The sequence below is a fragment of the Rattus norvegicus genome (assembly GCF_036323735.1).
Source record: "Rattus norvegicus strain BN/NHsdMcwi chromosome Y unlocalized genomic scaffold, GRCr8 chrY_unlocalized_27, whole genome shotgun sequence".
In the NCBI taxonomy this organism is placed as follows: domain Eukaryota; kingdom Metazoa; phylum Chordata; class Mammalia; order Rodentia; family Muridae; genus Rattus; species Rattus norvegicus.
The window spans coordinates 520,821-542,769 of NW_026947386.1; the positions used below are offsets into that span (position 1 = coordinate 520,821).

The 21,949-nt window shown below is 38.2% G+C and overlaps 1 long non-coding RNA gene across 3 annotated transcripts; it reads right to left on the reverse strand.

The window, feature by feature from the left end:
* Positions 1 to 1,098: 1,098 nt before the first annotated feature.
* Positions 1,099 to 16,331, reverse strand: LOC108351651 (uncharacterized). 3 transcript variants are annotated; one of them, XR_005498821.2, is made up of 4 exons: positions 13,789 to 16,331; positions 10,116 to 10,231; positions 9,789 to 10,001; positions 1,099 to 1,203 (listed from the first exon to the last, which is right to left on the reverse strand). It is a non-coding gene; the product is annotated as an uncharacterized LOC108351651 (long non-coding RNA). The 3 variants fall into 3 exon arrangements; XR_005498820.2 differs by lacking the exons at positions 9,789 to 10,001; positions 10,116 to 10,231; XR_005498818.2 differs by lacking the exons at positions 9,789 to 10,001; positions 10,116 to 10,231; positions 13,789 to 16,331 and adding an exon at positions 2,904 to 9,762.
* Between the last annotated feature and the right edge of the window lie 5,618 nt (positions 16,332 to 21,949).

The window sequence follows — 21,949 nt, forward strand, 5'->3', positions numbered from 1 at the left end:
CCTAATTTCAGTTTGTTTCTACCGAGAACTTACTTTTTAACTACCCTGAGAATTTATAACCACTTATTTCCCATGGTCCTTATGGTCCCACCTTACCTTGGGAAATTTCCAGCGATGCCCCGACTGCAAGAAGTTCTGATATCAGGAGGTCCTTTTACGGGTCACCACTTGCCGTGTCCACCCTCGACCAGCATGGAAGACACGAATAGTGAAGATCTTCTTGGACGAGTTTTACTCAGGAACGTTGATACAATTTTCTGACCACAGGGAACCCCCAAACCAAACTTAAATAGATAGCGCTGGCCAATCCTAGCAAGCCAAATGGGTCATGCAGATAGGCTTTCAAAATGCAGAATCTGGCAGGCCAGGTGGCATAGCCAAATAAGGAATAGTTTACTAAAAGGAGAGCTCACCATTGGGAGGGTGGAAGGCAGAAACTAGCACCAACTTAGAGTCCTGGCACGTCGCAGCTGCCTACAGTTGCTTTTCAAGGAATTTACAATAAGAAATTCAAATACAATATTCATTCAATAAAAGGTCTGTAGGGAAAATACTAGACTTTGGGAAACAGAGAAAACCTAGAAAATTGAACTGTATGTCACAGGAAAAAATCTGTGACATACAGAATAATAATATTCTCTAGAAGAATCTCCAACACTCCATGTTCCTACATCTTTATTACCCATGCCAAGCCCCTGAACAAGTTTCTCCATTCAGAACATGAAACCACTAGTGAAGCAGAGAGAAATCTCTAGAATTAGACAGATGGAGTACATAAAGTTTTCCACTGTGTCACAGGAGACATACTTTGAAAGTGGTTACTGTTTGACATGTAATTCAGAGAAATTGGGGAGTGATAATAAAGAGGATGAAGAGATAGGAAATGGGTAGAAGGATGCTGGCCTTCTATCTTGGTATAAAAAAACAAGGAAGAAATATGTGGTCCTTTGTAAAACTCAGAGAGCCCTTGGTAGGGGTTGAGTGGGATGGCTGAAGAGATAGCCTTGATCTGAGCTTCTATATAAGGGAATAAGGAACTGTGAGGCTCTTAGAAGCTTGTAGACTTCCCTGTTCTTATGGTTCCTGGAAGTCAAAGGGTTTATATCATTTATTTCTTTATTCCAAAAGCCAAGTGTTGTGAAGGGCACAGTTGTTTTCCTGAGAACTCATGACCTTTACACTTTTTCGCAAGAAGAAAAGGTCCTAAGGAAGAAGGGAAAAACAAGTATTGTGTCACTAACTAAAGGAAAACACATACATGCTTTGTATACCTATCATGCACTTTGTGTCTGACACTGATATTTGGGAGAGAGAAGTGCTTCTAGTTGGGACTTCAATAACTCAGTCATTCCACTAGTATTACTCTACCACTTCAGATTTCTGAGTCAATATTTGTGATGGCTTTGCAGCTTTCTTTTCTTTTATATCATTCATTTTTTTTATATTTAAACAAAATTTATTGCTTTTTAATTAGATGTTTCTATATATACATTTAAAATATTATTTCCTTTCCCAGTTTCCTGTGCATAAGATCCCTACCTGTTCCATACCCTTCTTCTCTAACCAAACTTTCTGCGCATGACATTGTCTTGAACAGGGAGACAAATTAGAGGGGACAAGGGCTTCTCTTTTCAATGTTGCCCAAAAAGGCCATCCTCTGCAGCATATGCATTTGTAGCCATAGACTACTCCATGTACTTTCTCTGATTATTGGTCTAGTTATAAAAATCTCTGGTTCATTGGCATCATTGTTCTTATGTGGTTTAAAGCTCGTTCAGTTCTTCTAATCCTTTTTTTTTTTTTAAATTTAACCACATGTCTGTTTTCAGTTCACTGGTTTGCTACTAGCATTCACTTCTGTATTTGACATGCTGTATCTGTGTCTCCAGTAAATATCTATATCCAGTTCCTTGCAGAATGCACTTCCTACCTTCATCAATCTTATCTAGTTTTTTTTTTTTTTTTTTTGGTCTGATGTATACATATATACTTTTGGTGGCTCTTATACCTATGAAGTTAATTGGAAAGTTAACATGGATTCTGACCAACTAGGTCAAGAATATAGAATTCAAAAATGACAATTTCAAAGAGACTCCCCCTGTTTTTATGAACCTATTGAAGTAGACTTTATTTTTTCTCTTTTATTCAGAGCTGGGGAAGGAACCGAGGGTCTTGCGCTTGCTAGGCAAGCGCTCTCCATTGAGGTAAATCCCAAACCTGAAGTAGACGTTTAACTGGTCCTCAGGTCATTCTTTTCCCTGCACATCATCCAGTATCTTACGTTTGGCCTGAAGAAAGAATCATGGTAAATCATCCTAAACCCTCAATTCTGGCCATGGGAACACTGGACGCTAGAGAGTGTAGTACTGATATCAAATGGGACAAGAAACAGAATTCAATAGTCAATGTTTTCTTTGTTCTCCTGATGTCTGGTAATTTTTTGATAAAATAAGAATTTGGGAGATTACATTTGAAGTAGGTACACAGAATTTACACTATTATACTTACTCTATATCAGGGCCCCATATGTGACAATATCATTGCAGAAAATGGTACTTGAAAACAGAATATTTGAGATCAATTTCTGAGAAAAATTTATAAAGTCACCTAACAAGGAATTTACAATAAGAAATTGAAATACAATATTCGTTCAATTATACATCTGTAGGGAAAATACTGGTCATTGTGATACAGAGAAAACCTAGAAAATTTAACTGTGTGTCACAGGAATGAACCGGGGATTAAAAATATTATCTAGGAACATCTCCTACACTCCATGTTCCTAAATCGTTTTCACCCATGCCACGCCCCACAGCATGTAACCACTAGTCAAGCACAGAGAATTCTCTAGCTTTAGAGAGAAGGTGTATATAAAGGTTTCCACTGTGTCATAGGAGACATACCTATAAAGTGCAAACTTGAATCTGGTCAATGTAAGGAAAGGTGTTCATCAGGTAGGCCATGACAGTTTTCAGTGACATCATTGTTAGGCATTCCCTGAAAACTCTCTTCTAACCTGGAGAGCACTAGATTCTTCTGTGATGTCACAAGTGTTGTTGTGACTGCAACTTCCTCTGAGATATTCTTTCAGTACTTCTAGGGTTTACTAATAGGCCTCTACTTCAGAGCACATTTGGGAGTGATAACAAAGACGATGAAGAGAATAGAAATAGGGAGAAAAAAGCTGATCTTCTTTCCTGGTATAAAAAACAAGGAAGAAATATGTGGTCCTTTGGAAAGTTCAGTGAGTCCTTTGTAGGGTTTGAGTGATATCGCTGAAGAGATAGCATTGATCTGAGTCTTCCACATAAGGGAATCAGGAGCTGGGAGACTCTCAGAAGCATTTGCACGTCTCTGTTCTTATCTGGACTTCTCTGTTCTTATGGTTCCTTGAAATAAGAGAGTTTATATCATTAATTTCTTTATACCAAAAGCCAAGTGTTGTGAAGGGCACAGTTGTTTTCCTGAGAACTCATGACCCTTACTCTTTTTTTCAAGAAGAAAAGGTCCTAAGGAAGAAGGGAAAAACAAGTATTGTATCCCTAGTTCTGAATAAACTCCTCCACACTTTGGATACCTATAGTACAGTTTGTCTCTCACACTGATATCTGGGGTAGAGAAGTATTTGTAGTTGAGACTTCATCATCTCAGTCTTTCCACTAGTATTACTCTGAATAACACTTCAGATTTCTGTGTCAAGATGTCTTTTTACTTGGCAGCTTTCTTTCTTTCATATCATTCTTTTTTTATTTTTTACCAAAATTTATTGTTTTATAACTGGATGTTTCTATATTTACTTTTAAAATATTATTTCCTTTCCCAGTTTCCTGCCCATAAGGTTCCTACCCGTTCCATTTCCTTCTTTTCAAACCAGCCTTTCTGCCGCAATGCATTCCCTTGAACTGGGAGACAAAGTAGGGAATACAAGAGCTTCTCTTTCCAATGTTGCCCAAAAAGGCCATTTTCTGCCACATAGGCATTTGGAGCCATAGGTTAGTCCATGTACTTTCTTTGTAAATCTGTCTATTATAAGAAAGCGCTGGTCACTGGCATTGTTATTCTTCTCGGGTTGAAAGCACCTTCAGCTCTTTGAATCCTTTTTCAAAATTTACCAACAAGAGGTCTGTTTTCAGTTAACTGGTATGTCCCAGCATTCACTTTTGTATTTGACAGGCTGTATCTGTATCTCTCAGTAAATATTTATACCTGGTTCCTTGCAGAATGAACTTCTTACCTTCATCAATCTTATCTAGTTTGGTTGGCTGATGAGTACAAATATAATTTTGGTGGCTCTTACACCTATTTTGTCAAGTGGAATGTTTACATGGATTTTGCTGAACTATGTGAAGAATGTAGAATTAAGGAATGACAATGCAAATAGATTCCGTCCTGTTTTTATGAACCTATTGAAGTAGACGTATAACTGGTCCTCAAGCCATTCTTCTTCCTGCCCATTATCTGGTATCTTACATTTGGTTTTAAGAAAGAATCTTGGTAAAACATCCTAAACCCTCAGTTCTGGCTATGGGAAAACTGGAAGCTAGATAGTGTAGTACTGATATCAAATGGGATTAGATAACCAAATACAATAGTCCATGTTGTTTTTGATTTCCTGATGTCTGGTAATTTTTTTGTTAAAATAAGTATTTGTGAGTTTATCATTTGAAGTAGTTTTACAGTATTTATGCTGTTATACTCACTATATAGCTGGGCCCACTTTGTGACAAAAATCATTGCAGAAAATGGAATTAGAAAACAGAATTATTGAGTACACATTGAGGAAAATTTACAAAACCCCCTATCAAGGAATTAACCATAAGGAATTGAAATACAATATTCATTAAATTAAAGGTCTGTAGGGAAAATACTGGCCTTTGGGAAACAGAGAAAACACAGAAAATTGAACTTTATATCAACGGAATGAAACTGGGAATAAAAATATTATCTAGAGGGGCTGAGGATTTAGCTCAGTGGTAGAGCGCTTACCTAGGAAGCGCAAGGCCCTGGGTTCGATCCCCAGCTCCGAAAAAAAGAACCAAAAAAATATTATCTAGAATTATCTCCTACACTCCATGTTCCTAAATCTTTTCTACCCTGTCTAATTTTCTCCATTCAGAGCATGTAACCACTTGTGAAGCAGAGAGAAGTCTCTAGCTTTAGAGAGATGTGTTAGGTATAGGTTTCAACTGTGTAACGGGAGACATACTTGGAAAGTGAAAATTCGAATCTAGTCAATGTAAGGAAAGGTGTTCAGCAGGTAGTCCACAGCAGTTCTCAGTGCCATAATCATTAGGACCTCCCTGAAAACTCTCTTGTAACCTTGAGCGTCCTAGCTTCTGTGATGTCACAACTATTGTCGTGACTGCAACTGCCTCTCAGTTATTCCTTCACCAATAGGTTTTACTAATATTCTCTAATTCAGAGCAAATTGTGGTGTGGTAACAAAGAGGAAGAAGTGTTTGGAAATGGGGAGAAGGAAGCGGGCCTTCTGTCTTGGTATAAAAAATAAGGAAGAAAAATGTGGTCCTTTGGAAAGTTCAGTGAGTCCTTTGTAGGGCTTGAGTGATATCGCTGAAAAGATCTTGATCTGAGCCTTATAAATAAGGGAATCATGAGCTTGGAGACTCTCAGAAACAACAGGACTTTCCTGTTCTTATGGTTCCTGAGGGATTATATCGTTCATTTCTTTATTCCAAAAACCAAGTGTTGTGAAAGGCACAGTTGTTTTAATGAGAGCTAAGGACCTTTACTCTTTTTGTCGAGAAGAAAAGGTCCTAAGGAGAAGGGAAAAACAAATATTCTGTCCCTAACTTAAGTTAATCATCTCCTCTGTGCTTTGGACACCTATAGTGCAGTTTGTGTCTGACACTGATACTTGGGAGAGAATATTCTTCTAGTTGAGACTTCATCATCTCAGTCTTTCCACTAGTATTACTATGACTATGACTTTAAATTTCTGAGCCAATAATTGTTATGACTTTGCACATTTATTTTCTTTTATATCATTCATTTTTTTTATATTTTAGCAAAATTAATTCCTTTTAACTAGATTTTTAAGTAGATATAAACATTTAAAATACTATTTCAATTTCCAGTTTCCTGATCATATGTTCCCTACGCATTCCATTTCCTTTTTTTTTTTTCTGAGCTGGGGACCGAACCCAGGGCCTTGCGCTTCCTAGGCAAGCACTCTACCATTGAGCTAAATCCCCAACCCCTTCCTTCTTCTCTAAACAGCCTTTCTGGCTCGTGACATTCCCTTGAATTGGAAGAAAAACTAGGAAGGACAAGTGCCTCTCTTTTCAATGTTGCCCAAAAATGACATCCTCAGCAACTTATTCATTTGGAGCCATAGGTCAGTACATGTACTTTCTTTTTATATTTGTCTAGTACAATAAAGCTCTGTATCATTGGCATAGTTGTTCTTATGGTGTTGAAAGCACCCTCAGCTCTTCTAATCCTTTTTCAAGATTTAGCAACCATATGTCCGTTTTCAGTGCACTGGTTTACTACCACCATTCACTTCTGTATTTGACATGCTGTATCTGTGCCTCTCAGTAAATATCTATATCTGGTGCCTGGCAGAAAGCACTTCTTACCTTCATCAATCTTACCTAGTTTTGTTGGCTGATGTATACATATATACTTTTGGTGGCTCCTACACCTAAATGTTTAAGTGGAAAATTATCATGGATTCTGGCCAAATATGTCAAAGGTGTAAAATTCACAAATGACAATTTCAAATAGACTCTCTCCTGTTTTTATTAACCTATTGAAGAATATGTTTAACTCGTCCTCAAGACATTTTTCTCCCTGTCCTTAGTCCAGTATCTTACTTTTGGACTTAAGAAAGAATGATGATAAATCATCCTACCCTTATGTCTGGGCATGCAAACACTGGAAACTAGATAGAGTATACAGGAATGACCTGTGAATAAAAATATTGTCTATAAGAACTTCCTACACTCTGGACTTTTCTGTTCTTATGGTTCCTGGAAGACAGTGGGTTTATATCATTCATTTCTTTACTCCAAAAGCCAAGTGTTTGAAGGGCATATTTGTTTTCCTGATAAGTCATGACCTTTATACTTTGTAAAGAAGAAAAGGTCCTAAGGAAGAAGGGAAAAACAAGTATTGTATGCTTAGCTCCAAGTAAACTCATGCTTTGGATATCTATAGAGCACTTTGTGTCTGACACTGATATTTGGGAGAGAGAAGTGCTTCTAGTTGAGACTTGATCATCTCAGTCTTTCCACTAGTATTACTCAGACTACCACTTCAATTTCCTAGGAAATACATGTGATTACTTGGCATCTTTCTTTTCTTTTATGTCATTCATATTTTTTAGAGAATTTTATTGCTTTTTTAAAACTGGATGTTTTCTATATTTACATTTAAAATATTAATTCCTTTCCCAGTTTAATCCCTTAAGATCCCTACATGTTCCCTTTTCTTACTTCTATAACCAGACTTTCTGTCCATTGACATTCCCTTGAACTGGGAGACAAATTAGGGAGGACCAAGGGCATCATCACCATTTTTGCCCAAAAAGGCCATCCTCTGCCACATATGAATTTGGAGCCATAGATCAGTCCATGTACGTTCTTTGTTTATTGGTCTGGTATCCGAAGGCTCTGGTTTATTGGCATTGTTGTTGTTTTTTTTTTTTTTTTTTTTTTTTTTTTTTTTTTTTTTTTGAGCTGGGGACCGAACCCAGGGCTTTGCGCTTCCTAGGTAAGCGCTCTACCACTGAGCTAAATCCCCAGCCCCGGCATTGTTGTTCTTATGGGGTTGAAATCACCTTCAGCTCTTCTAACCTTTTTCAATATTTACCTACAAGAGGTCTGTTTTCAGTTCACTGGTTTGCTACTAGCATTCACTTCTGTATTTGACATGCTGTATCTGTGTCTCTCAGTAAATATCTTTATCGAGTTCCTGGAAGAATGCACTTATTAGCTTTATCAATCTTATCTAGTTTTGGTGGCTGATGTATATAAATAATTTTGGAGGCTTCTACACTTACGTTGTTAGGCGGAATGTTAACAAGGATTCTCCCCAACTATGTCAAGAATGTAGAATTCACAGATGACAATGTAAATAGACTCCCTCCTGTTTTTATGAACCTATTCAAGTAGACATTTAACTGGTCCTCAAGCCATTCTTCTCCCCTGCCCATCATCTGGTAGATTACATTTGGCCTTAAGAAAGAATCATGGTAAAACTTCCTAAACACTCAAGTCTGGCCATGGGAAAACTGGAAGAGAGATAGGGTAGTACTGATATCAAATGGGAGTAGAGAACCGAATTAAAAAATCCATGTTATACTTTGCTTTCCTGATGTCTGGTAATTTTTTTGGTAAAAAAAAAAAGGATTTGGGAATTCATCATTTGAAATAGGTACACAGTAGTTACAGTGTTGTACTCATTCTATAGCTGGGCCCCCTTTGTGACCAAAATCATTGCAGAAAATTTAATTGGAAAACAGAATTTTTGATTACACAATGAGGAACATTTACAAAATCCCCTATCAAGGAATTTACAGTAAGAAATTGAAATACAATATTCATTCAATTAAAGGTTGTAGAGAAAATACTGGCATTTGGGAAAGAAAGAAAACACAGAAAATTGAACTTTATGTCACAGGAATGAACCTGGGAATAAAAATATTATCTAGAAGTATTTCCTACACTCCATGTTCCTAAATCGTTTCTACCCATGCTAAGCCCCTGGATAACTTTCTACATTCAGAGCATGTAACGACTAGAGAAGCAGAAAGAAGTCTCTACTTTAGAGTGATGTAGTACATACAGGTTTCCACTGTGTTTCCTGAGACATACCTGGGAAAGGCACTCTTGAATCTGGTCAATGTAAGGAAGTGTTCAGCATGTAGATCACGGTAGTGCTCAGTGACATTATCATTAGAACCTGCCTGAAAACTCTCTTATAATCTGGTGACCCCTAGCTCCTTCTGTTGTCATGACTGCAACTGCCTCTCAGATTTTCCTTCAATACCTCTAAGGTTTACTATTTGGCCTAATTCAGAGACAATTTGGAAGTGAGAAAAAAGAGGATGAAGGATATGAAATGGAGAGAAGGAAGCTGGCCTTCTGTCTTGGTATAAAAAAACAGGGAAAATTATGTGGTGCTTGGGAAAGTTTAGTATGTCCTTGTTAGGTGTTGAGGGGTAACTCTGAAGAGATAGCCTTTAACTTCGCCTTCCACATAAGGGAATTAGGAGCCGGGAGCCTCTCAGAAGCATCTGGACTTCCCTTTTCTTTTGCTTTCTGGAAGTCAGAGAGTTTATATCATTCATTCCTTTATTCCAAAGTCAAGTGTTGTGAATGGCACAGTTGTATCCCTGACAGGTCATGGACTTTATACTTTTTCTCAAAAAGAGAAAGTTACTTAGGAAGATGGGAAGGACAAGCATTATGTCCGCAGCTCAGAGTAAACTCTTCAATGTTTTGGATACCTATAGTGCAGTTTCTGTCTGATACTTCTATCTGGGAGAGAGAAGTGCTCTATTTCAGATATCATCATCTTAGTCTTACCACTTGTATTACTCTGACTATCATTGTAGATTTCCAAGTCAACAGGTATAATTAGTTGGCAGTTTACTTTTATTTTATATCTTTCATTTTTTAGCAAATTTTATTGCTTTTTTTAACTGGATGTTTCTATATTTTCATTTAAAATGTTATTTCCTTTCCCAGTTTCCTGCCTAAAAGATCATTTACTCGTTACCCTGCCCTTCTGCTATAACCCTCCTTATTACCACTTGACATTACCTTGAACTTGGAGTCAAACCTAGGGAGGACCAAGGACTTCTCCTTCCATTGGTGCCCACCAAGTCTATTCTCTTCCACATATGCAGTTGGAGCCATAGCTCTGTCCATGTACATTCTTTGAATATTGTTCTAGTATCAGAAAGCTCTGGTTCATTGGCATTGTTGTTCTTGTAGTGTTAAAGCCCTTCAGCTCTTGTAATCTTTTTTTAAAATCTAAAAACAAGAAGTCCATTTCCAGTTTACTGCCACTAGCATTCACTTCTGTATTTGTATAATCTAGCTGTGTCTCTCAGGAAATATCTATATCTGACAGAATGCATTTCTTACCTCCATCAATCTTGTGTAGTTTCGGTGGCTGATGTATATATATGTACTTTTGTTGGCTCCTACAGCTATAATTTTAGCTGGAATTTTAACATGAATTCTGCGCATCTAGGTCAAGACTGTAGAATCCACAAATGGCAACACCAATTAGACTCCATCCTGTTCTTTTGAAACTACTTATATTGAGGCTTCACTGGTCCTCAAGTCATTCCTCTCGCTTTCCATCCTCCTATATCTTATGTTTGACTTTAATAATGAATCATGGTAAAATATCCAAAACCCTCAAGTATGGCAATGAAACACAGGAAGGTAGATATTGCGGAACTGATATCAAGTGGGACTAGAGAAACGAATTAAATAGTCCATGTGGTACTTTCCTTTATTGATGTCTGGTAATTTTTGGATAAAATAAGGATTTGGGAGTGTGTCATTGAAGTATGTATACAGTATTTACACTGTTATACTCATTCTATAATTGGGCCACCTCTGTTGCCAAAAATCATTGCAGAAATGGAATTGGAAAAAAGAATTTTTGAGTACACATTCAGGAATATTATAAAGTCCCCTATCGTGGAATGTACAATAAGAAAATATAATATAATATTCATTCCATTACAGGACTATAGGGAAAATCCTAGTGTTTAGGAAACAGATAAATCTGAGAAAATTGAACTAGACCTGGGAATAAAATTATTATCCACATTCATTTCCTCCACTCTAGGTTCCTAAATCTTTTCTACCCATGCCAAGTCCCTAGCTATCTTTCACCATTCAGAGCATGTAATCATTAAGGAAGCCAAGAGAATTCCCTAGCTTTAGAGATCAAGTATGTAAAGTTTTCCACTGTGTCACAGGAGACACTCCTGTGAAGTGCACCCTTGAATCTACTCAATGTTAGTAAAGCAGTTCAGCAGGTAGTCCATGGCAATTCTCAGTGATATCATCATTAGGCCCTCCCTGAAAAATCTCTTACATCCTGGAGAGCCCCAGCTTCTTCTGTGATGTCACAAGTATTGTCGTGTCTTCAACTGCACCTCAGAAATTCCTTCAGTACCTCTAGGATTTACCAATTAGCCTTCTGTTCAGAGTAAACAGCCATTTGGGAGGGAGAACAAAGAGGATGAAGATATCAGAGATGGGGAGAAGGAAGCTGGCCTTCTGTCTTGGTATAAAAGTAAAGAAGAAATATGTGGATCTTGGGAAAACCCCCTGGGAAGATGGTTTAATTCTTTTGTTCTATGGGTTCACCAAGCTCATGGAGAAGATGCTGAACATCCTAAAGACCTTTTGCCAGATGGCAAAGTTTCTAGATACCCCTTAGTAGATTTTGATGGTCCTGGGGATTGTATGGCTGATGGTAAATGTTTACCAGAATGAGTGCTAGAGCCAGGTTGATGTTAAGATGCTTTAGAAGACATGGAAATTTTTTTATATACTTGGGCTAATGGCACAAGGTCTACATGATTTTTTTTCGATGTGGACTGCCCTTCAGACCTTTGTAAATATAAAAAAAAGGTTTTGTATCTTTGAAGTCTAATTTGCACAGTGACAAATCACTTTGAGCATGGAGAACACTTTCTGGAGCACTAGAGAGGGGTGAAGAAATTCCCTGAAACCTAGGGCAGATGGTGAACATGCCTTTTCAGTTGAAGGAGGAGTTACTTGAGCATCTTGGGACAATATGGAATGTCCGGCATGCCCTTGTAAGGATTGGCAACTTTCCACAATTCCTTAGTCTTTTTTGAAAATTCCATGTCCCTTTGGGCAGATGGAGAAGGTGTGAGACGCACCTGAGTAGTAGTTGTAGCTTTTGGTGTCTCTTCGGCAGCAGAAGATGGCACAAGATCCCTTTTGGCAGAAGGGGGAAGGTTGAAACTGTCTCCCTTAGAGGAGAAATTTCTAAAGACTCCATCAAAAGGATAAAATCTTAACCCTTTGTTTCTAGAAACTCGATGCCTGTGGTCCAATTTGGTATACGGAGAATGTCAAGTATTTCTCCACAGAGTGGACATGTGAAATAAATCTAATTGGGTAGATGGGGATAGTTGTAAAGCATGCTGTTCAGATGCAGTAGATCCTACGACATCCTTCTCACATGAGTAAGGTCTTAATGTATCGTGTATATATGTGGAAATCCTGACTGTGATGTCAGAATGGGGGGAATGTATTAGAGCTACCTCTGAGATGTGACCTCTCCTACAGAAACAGGGACATATGTGAGAGGTCTGAGACTCTCATGAGCAGATAAGGAGGTTCTAGACATCGTTGTGTAACTGTGTAAGTTCCAAGAAAAATTCCCTCTGCAGGAAAAATGGAAAGAGACTTTCATATTGAAGTATTGAAGTGTCAGGTTCCCTACCCTGCTTGATAGGCAAAACAGGTTCCAAGGCCCCTTCAGGAGATAAGGTAAAATTGAAAGGCTTTTAGGTATTTGGCAGTTGTTCTGGGTCAGTTTGTGGGTATAAAGAAGGACTGGAAACCCTTTGTGCATATTTGGAAGAGTGTGTAGCATCTTCTGTAGTTGGGGAAGATGGCTGATCTTGAGGAGATTAAGAAGTTCCTATAGTCATCTGTGAAGTTTGCGGAGGTCAAATCCATTCTTTGCACAAATGGAATCCAAGGAATCCCTTTCCTCAGATGTCGAGGATGCTACAGACACTGGTGTTTGCATATCATGTTCCCCTACTCCTCGTTCATATATGGCTGGATCCATAACCTTCTCTACAGATGCAGTATGTCCTAGAACATCTTTTGTACATGTGTTGCGTCCACAAGCCATTTCTGAATATGTGGCTGTGGGTAGAACTCCTTTTGTAGATGTTTCTTGTCCTGCAGTCTCTTTTTGAGATAGAGTACTACTCAGAGAATCATGCTCAGTTTTGGGAAATTCTAGCATCTCTGATGTACATGTGGAAAATTTTGGAGCCCCTCTTTTCAGGACAGAATGACATAGAGTCCCCTGAGGAGGAAGGGTATGTTTTATCTTCTCTGTACATTGTATCAATATGGAGTCTGCATGACTCATTGACAATGTGTTATGATAAACTTGTCTTTTTTGGGCCTGATGACAAGTCAGGAGGGTCCTTTTTGGTGGTAGAGGATATTTGAATATTTCTCTGTTTTATAGGGACATTGGAAGTACTGGGGGTGATGGTGAGGGTGCTAGATCATATTTTTTATGTGAAGAAGGCACAAGAGTTCCTTAGGTGGACTCACAATTTTCTAACATATCTTGTGTGGGTGTGGAACTCTCAAGAGCCCCTTCAAAAACTGGCAGTCATTCTTGATCTAATGGTGTACATGCAGAAAGTTTTGTCACTCCTCTTCTGTTATGTGTGTTATGAGGTTGGCTTGAGAATTTGTGACTGTATTTTGCCCCCCTTGGATCATAAGTGATGATTTAAGTCCTTTTTTAATAGTAGAGGTCTTTGAAGTTCCTCTTGGATTAATAGTGATTTCAGAAATCCCCGTTGTCAGCAGAATCAATTTTCAACTCATTTTACCCGAAGCAGATTGCATAAGGCACTTTGGTGGAGATGGGGGACATCTTTGAGTGTCTTTGTGAGTGGACAAAGCTCTCTGCCAAGTTTTGGCAGTTGGCGAAGGTATTAAAGTCTCATGCAGAGAGTGGGCAGGACTTAATCCATCTGTGGAATATGGAAATCATTGAGATTACCTTTAAGAGAAGAAGATGTGGAGACCATTTTGTTTGATGGGGCTTGTTGTACCTCCCCTCGACCAGAGGGGTCTTCTCCAACACATTTGGAGGAGAATTGGAAAGACTGGAGACCTGCAGGATAGGGAATGAACATTTGAAACTCCTTTGGAAACTCTGTGAGACAGAAGAGTGGACAATACTGAGACCTCAGGGAAGGAGAGACTGCCACCTCCGCCCACTTGTTCCCACAGGCCTAGCCCAAGAGGAAAGTGCATAGTGCATCTGGACACATGTATATAGGAGCAGTCAAGCTGCAGGAGCCCTGCAGTCCAAACTGCAACTGGATCTGAACTGGTCCTAACAGCATCCTACTCCCAAATCTCAGACTGAGACCATCAGAGGGACAGAAACCCCTGAGAATTCTGCTCACATTCCTGACTTAAAAAAAAAAAACACCCAGCTCCATCTGGGCCTCCTGTGCATAGGGACATAGGAGCAGTAGGGGCTGGACGTTTCTTCGTGCCTCTCATAAAGAACTGAAAGTCAGCCTGATTGATTCAGATTGGCTGTAAGCAAATAATTTTCTGTGCCTTGGAAAGGGTTTAAAATATTTTCATTAACTTTTGATATGAAATTAGTTAGGACTTTGAGAAAAGGGGGCAGAGAGGCCCTAGAACGTATGTATTTAATTTTTTTTTTTTTTTGCTTTCTAGAGTCTAACTTCTTAAGTTGTTTGTACATTTTGAATATTACCCACTATCAGATAAAGGATTGGTAAAAATATTTTCCCAATCTGTTGGTTACAGCTTTGCCCAAATGATGGTGTCTTTTACCTTACAGAAGCTTTCGTGTTTTATTAGGTCCTATTTGTCAATTTGTGATCTTAGAGCCTACATCATTGGTGTTTTGTTCAGGAAACTTTCCCTGTGCCCATGTGTTCAAGACTCATCCCAACCTTTTCTTCTATTAGTTTGAGTGATTCTGGTTTGATGTGTAGGTCCTTGATTCACTTGTACTGAAGCTTTGTACATGGTCATAAAAATGGTATAATTTGCATTCTTGTACAAGCTGACTTTTAGTTGAACCAGCACTAATTGGAAAATGCTATGTATCTTCCTTTGGAAGGTTCTATCTCCTTTGCCAAATATCAAATTATAGGTGTGTGGGTTCATTTCTGGGTCTTCAATTCTATTCCACTAGTCCATCCATCTGTCTCTTTACAAATACCAAGCAGTTTTTATCACTATTGCTCTGTAAAACTGCTTGAGTTAAGGAGTGATGATTCCTCCAGAAGTTCTTTTATTGTTGAGGATAGTTATAGCTGTCCTGGCATTTTCTTATTCCAAATAAATTTGCAAATTGCTATTTCTATCTTTATTAAAGAATTCAGTTGGATTTTTGATGGATATTGCATTGCATTGAATGTGTACATTGCTATTGGGAAAATAGTCATCTTCCCTATATTAATCTTGTCAATCTATGAGCAAGGAAGCTCTTTCTATCTTCTGAGATCTTTCTCAATTTCTTTCTTCAGATACTTGAACTTCTTGTCATACAGATAATTCACCTGCTTGGTTAATCTCACACCAAGATATTTTACATTATTTGGGACTATTGTGAAGTGTGTGGTTTCATTATTTTCTTTCTTAGCCTGTTTATCCATTGAGGAGAGGAAGGGTCCTGGTATGTTTGAGTTAATTTTATACCCTGACACATTATTGAAGTTGTTTATCAGGTTAAGAAGTTCTCTGGTAAACTTTTGGGGTCAATAAGTGTATACACCTCATCTGGCAAGGAAGACACAACATTGTCGGATTCTTCTCTACAGCCTTTATGGCAATACCACCTCTTTGGTGATACAGGGACCTCTAACGGCAAAAGCACTTGCCTTCTATACACAACAGGCTCTGGCTATGCTAATTGTCCTTCAGGGATTGGCGGAGAATGAATCACCCCACTATCACCCCTGCTACTTTTCCTTCAGGTATTGGCGGCGCATGAATTCCTCATTAGCTTATTACCATCCCGTCAAACTGATGCCAGGGGCAAAACCCGCACATGTGCAGTATCTTTGGTCACAAGAGGAGGGCGCCGGATCACCTAATTACCCTACAGCCACCCTGGCAAGGAGACAAGCCTGTGCATATGCAATAAATCGTTTACTTCCAGACGGGACTGGATTTCGGCACCATTTATGCTTTACCTCAACGCTCCCTACACTGAAGTGTTGTTGAATTTTGTCAAATGCTTTCTCAGCATCTAATGAAATGACCATGTGTCCTTATCTTTGAGTTTGTTTATATGTCACATAGCATTGACGGTTTTCTGTATATGGAAACATCTCTGCATCCCTGATCATGATGGATGATTGTTTTTTAGATTCGGTTCACAAGAATTATATTGAGTATTTTTGCGTCAATATTCATAGAGGAAATTGGTCTGAAGTTCTTTTTCTTTGTTGGATCTTTGTGTGGTTTAGGCAGTTAACATGATCTACCTGTGTCTCTCAGGAAATATCTATATCTGGTTGCTAGCAGAATTTACTTTTTAGATACATCAATCTCATCTAGTTTTGGTGGCAGAGGTATATATATATATATATATATATATATATATATATATATATATATATATGTATGTACATACTTTTGATGGCTCCTACAGCTATGTGGTTAGATGGAAGTGTAACATGGATTCTGCGCAACTAGTTCAAGAATGTAGAGTTGAGAATTGACACAAATAGAATCCCTCTTGTCTTATGTTTCTACTGAAATTGAGGTTATACTGGTCCTCAAGCCATTCTTATTTCTACCCATCTTCTCTTATCTTATGTTTGGCCTTCAGAGACAATGATGGTAAAACATCCGACCCTCCAGTCTAGCAATGGGGACACAGGAAGATAGATAGTGTAGTACTGATTCCAAAAAGTGCTAAAAAAGTGATTTCTATAGTCATTTTGTCCTTTGCTTTGATGAAAATGGAATTAGAAACAATTTTTGAGTACACATACAGGAATATTAAAGTCTCTTTTCAAGGAATGTACAATGAGAAAGTGAAATACAATATTCATTCAATTAAGGTCTGTAGGCAAAATAGTGGACTTTGGGAAATAGAGAAAACCTGGGATACTGAACTGTAAGTCGCAGGAATGTACCTGGGAATAAAATATTATCTGGAAGAGTCTCCTCCACTCTATGTTCCTAAATCTTTTCTTGCCATGCTAAGCACCTGACTAACTTTGTTCATTCAGAGCATGTACCCACTAATGAAGCAAAGGGAAGTCTCTACGTTTAGAGAGAATTAGTATGTAAAGGTTTCCACTGTGTCACAGGAGAAACTTCTGGAAATGGCACCCTCAAATATGGTCATTGCAAGGGAAGCTGTTTAGTAGGTAGGCTATGGCAATTCTCAGTGACATCATCATTAGTCCTCCCTGAAAAATCTCTTGTATCCTGGAGAGCCCAAGCTTCTTCTGTGATGTCACAAGTGTTGTCATGACTGCAACTGCCTCTCAGATTCTCATTCAGTACCTCTAGGGTTTACAAATTGGCAACTAATGGGGGGTAAACAGCCATTTGGGAGGGAGAACACAAAGGATGAAGTGACCAGACATGGGGAGTAGGAAGCTAGCCTTCTGTCTTGGTATAAAAAAAGGAAGGAATATGTGGTCAATGGGTAAGCTCTTTAAGTATTGTGTAGGGGTTGAGTAGGTTCACTGAAGAGATAACATTTATCTGAGCTTCACACTTATGGGAATCAGGAGCTGGGAGCCTCTCAGAAGCATCTGGACTTTCCTGCTTGTTATTTTTCTTGGGAGTCAGACAGTTTATGTATTTCATTTCTTTATCCCAAATGTCAGGTTTTGGTAGGGCACTCTAGTTTTTCCAAGGAGCTCTTAGCTTTTATCCTTTTGCTAAGAAGGAAAGGTCCTAAAGAAGAAAGTAAAGCAAGTATTGTGTCCTCAGCACAGAGTAAACTCCTGCATGCATTGGATTCTAATAATGCAGTTCGTGTCTGACACGGAGATGTGGGAAGGAGAAGTGCTTTTAGATGAAACTTAATCATATCAGTCTTTCCACTTGTATTACTCTGAATACCATTCCATGACAGTGACCCCTTAAAATACTGAATCAATTGGTGTGATTAGCTGGCAGATTTATTTTCTTTTATTTCTATCATTTTTTTTAGTTTTTAAACAAATTTTATTGCTTTTTTAATTGGATATTTCTAAATTTACATTTAAAATATTATTTCTTTTCCCAGTTTTCAGACTATATGATTCCTTACCAGTCCCCTTACCCTTTTCCTATAACCACCCTTACTGCCCCTGGACATTTACTTTACCGGGAGCCAAACCTAGGCAGGACCAAGGGTTCTCCTTCCATTGTTGTCCAACAAGGTCATCCTCTACAACATACGTAGTTGGAGACATAAATATGTTCATGTACATTTTTTGAACATTGGTCTACTACCAGAAAGCTCTGCTTCATTAGCATTCTTGTTCTTAAGGGGTGGAAAGCACCTTCACCTCTTCTAATCCTTTCTCAAAATCTACCAACAAGAAGTCCATTTTCAGTTCACTTTTTGTCCAATAGGGTTCATGTTGTGGTTTGCCCTGAAGTTATCTGTGTTTGATACTAATTCCAATGCCCCAAGGTCAGCTGCATAGTCCTGTACTCAGGACTCAGGTTACTTCACCAGAACCACCTGCCTATTGAATTTGTGAAGTATATGTGAGTGGCAGGAACAGGATAGAAGGAGGGTTGTCATGGGAGGAGAAGGAAGAATGGGCGGGAGAGAAGTTTGAAAGAAGAGGAGAAGACTAGAGGAAAAAGGAGAGAAAGGAAGATGACAGAGTGAGAAGCCATGGTAAGTGAATCTAAGATTTTGCTCTGTGTATTTACATGTTATTATTAATGTTCCTAAGGGATGGATGGTACCCAGATTTGTATGTTTAAGTGGGCAATTATATCTATTCTACTAGATCAAAGATTATTGTGTTGTGTGTTTTTTATGTGAGGGTTTGTGTATAGGAAAGTGTGTGGTGGCAAAAAACACTGTGCAGCCGAGGAGTGGGAATGTGTTTCCTCCAAGATATCTAGCAGAGAATTTCAGACATATTGGTGCCAGAGTTAGCAGGGTAACAGGAAATTTTACTTTTTTATTTTCATATTTTTACAAAACACATTCTTTTCTGTATATAATATGCTCTAGCTGTGTCTCTCAAGAAATATTGGGGTTGGGGATTTAGCTCAGTGGTAGAGCGCTTGCCTAGGAAGCGCAAGGCCCTGGGTTCGGTCCCCAGCTCCAAAAAAAAAAAAAAAAAAAAAAAAGAAATATCTATATCTGTTGCCTGGCAGAATGCACTTCTTAGCGTCATCAATCTTATCTAATCTTATCTTATATATATATCCTTTGCGTGGCTCCTGCCGCTACGTGGATAAGTAGAATTTTCACATGGATTGTGCTTAACTAAGTCAAGAATGTAGAATCCACAAAGGACAATGTCAAATAGACTCCCTCCTTTTCTTATGAACATATTGAAGTTGAGGTTTCCCTGGACCTCAAGCCATTCCTCTCCCTGTCCTTCTTGTATCTTATTATTCCAGAAGAATAAATAATTGTAGAACAACCGCAAACCTCAAGTCTGGCCACGGGAACACAGTAAGGTAGATAATGCAAAACTGATATCAAATGGGACTAGAGAATCAAATTCTATAGTCCATGTTGTCCTTTGCTTGACTGATCCCTGATAATTTTGGGATAAATTAAGGATTTGGGAGTTTATCATTTCAAGTAGGTACACAATATTTACACTCTTATACTCATTCTATAGCTAGGCCACATTTGTTGCCAAAATCATTCCAGAAAATGGAATTGGAAAAAAAAAGTTTTGAGTACACATTCAGCAATATTTATAAAGTCCCATATCGAGGAATGTACAATACGAAAGTGAAATAAAATATACATTCAATTGAAGGTCTGTAGGGAAAATACTGGCCTTTGGGAAACGGAGAAAACCTACAAAATTGAACTGTATTTCACAAAATGTACCTGGTTATAAAATTAATATCCAGAAGAATCTCCTCCACTCCATGTTACAAGATCTTTTCTACCAATTCCAGGACCTTGATTAAATTTTCCCGTTCAGAGCATGTATCCACTAACAATGCAAAGGGAAATCTCTAGCTTTAGAGAGATGGAGTAAATGTTTCCACTGAATCATAGGAGACAAACCAGGAAAGGGCACCCTCAACTCTGGTCAATGTAAAGAAAACTATTTAGCAGGGAGACAATGGCAGTTTTCAGTGACATCATCATTAGGCCCTGCCTGAAAAATCTCTTGTAACCTGGAGAGCTTTGTCTTCTTCTGTGATGTCACAAGTGTTGTCATGACTGCATCTGCTTCTCAGGTATTTCTTCAGTACCTCTAGAGTTTAGTAAATGGCATCCATTTCAGAGTAAACAGCCATTTGGGAGTGAGAACAAAGAGGATGAAGAGATCAGATATGGAGATAAGGAAGCTTCCCTTCTGTTTTGCTCTAAAAAAAGGAAGAAATATGTGTGCTTCTGAAAGCTCAGTGACTCCTTGGTACGGGTTGAGTGATATTTCTGAACAGATAGCACTGATCTGAGTTTTCCACAAATGGGAATCGGGATTTGGGGTCCTCTCAGAAGCATCTGGACTTCCCTGTTCTTATGGGTCCTGGAAATCAGAGAGTTTAAATCATTCATATATATCAAAAGCCAAGTGATGGGAAGGGCACAGTTGTTTTCCTGAGAGCATATGGCCTTAATTCTTTTTGACAAGAAGAGAAAGGACCTAAGGAAGAAAGGAAGGACAAGTATTGTGTCCCTAGCTCAGAGTAAACTCCTCCATGCTTTAGATATCTATTGTGCAGTTTGTGTCTGATACAGATATCTGGGAGAGAGAAGTGTTTCTAGTTGAGTCTTCACCATCCTAGTCTTTCCACTATTATATCTGTAACTACCATACCCTGACAGTGATCCATTAGATTTCTGAGTCAACATCTGTGTTTGTGTTTAGCTGTCAGTTTTCTTTTCATTTATTTCTTATATTTTTTTTTTATTTTTGCAAATTTTATTTGTTTTTTTAAACAAATAAATATGTACATTTACATTTAAAATATTATTTATTTCAAGAGTTTACTACCATAAGATACCTAACTGGTCCCTCTCCTGTTCTTCTATAAACTACTTTACTGTCCTTTCACATTTATTTTAACTGTGAGTCAAACCAAGGGAAGGACCAAGGCCTTCTACTTCTATTGGTGCCCAAAAAGCCATCCTCTGCTACATATGCAGTTGGATTCATAGGTCTGTCCAAGTACAGATTTTGAATATTGGTTTAGTACCAGAAAGCTCTGGTTCATTAGCATTTTTTTCTTTCGGTGTTGAAAGCTCCTTCAGCTCTTGTTATTCGTTCTCAGAATCTACCAACAAGAGGTCCATTTCAGTTCACCTGTTTGCCACTAGCATTCTATTCTTTATTTGAAATGCTCTAGCTGTTTCTCTCAGGACATGTGTATATCAGTTTCCTGGCCAATAGCAATAGCACTACTTAGCTTCATCACTCTTATCTAGTTTTGGTGTCTGAAAAGAAAATATATATATATATATATATATATATATATATATATATATATATATATATATATATATATATGGTGGTTAGGTGGAATGTCAACATGGATTCTGTGCAACTATGTAAAGAATGTAGAAATTGTAGAAATTACTAATGTCAATGTCTAATAGATTCACTCCTATACTTATGAAGGTATTGAAGTTGAGGTTTCACTGTCCCTCAGGCCTTCCTTTTCCTGCCCATACCCCTGTTTCTTTTATTTGGCCTTTAAAAGAATCATGGTAACACATCTAAAACTTTCAAGGCTGGCCATGGGACCACAGGAAGGTACATAATGTAGTACAGTTATCAAATTTGATTAGAGAACCGAAATGTATAGTCCATGTGGTCCTTTGCTTTATTGATGTATGGATATTTTTGGATAAAATAAGGATTTGGGAGTTTATCATTTGAAGTAAGTACACAGTATTCACACTATTATACTCACTCTATAGCCGGGCCACATTTGTTTCCAATATCATAGCAGAAAATGGAATTGGAAAACAGTAATTTAGAGTACACATTCAGAAATAT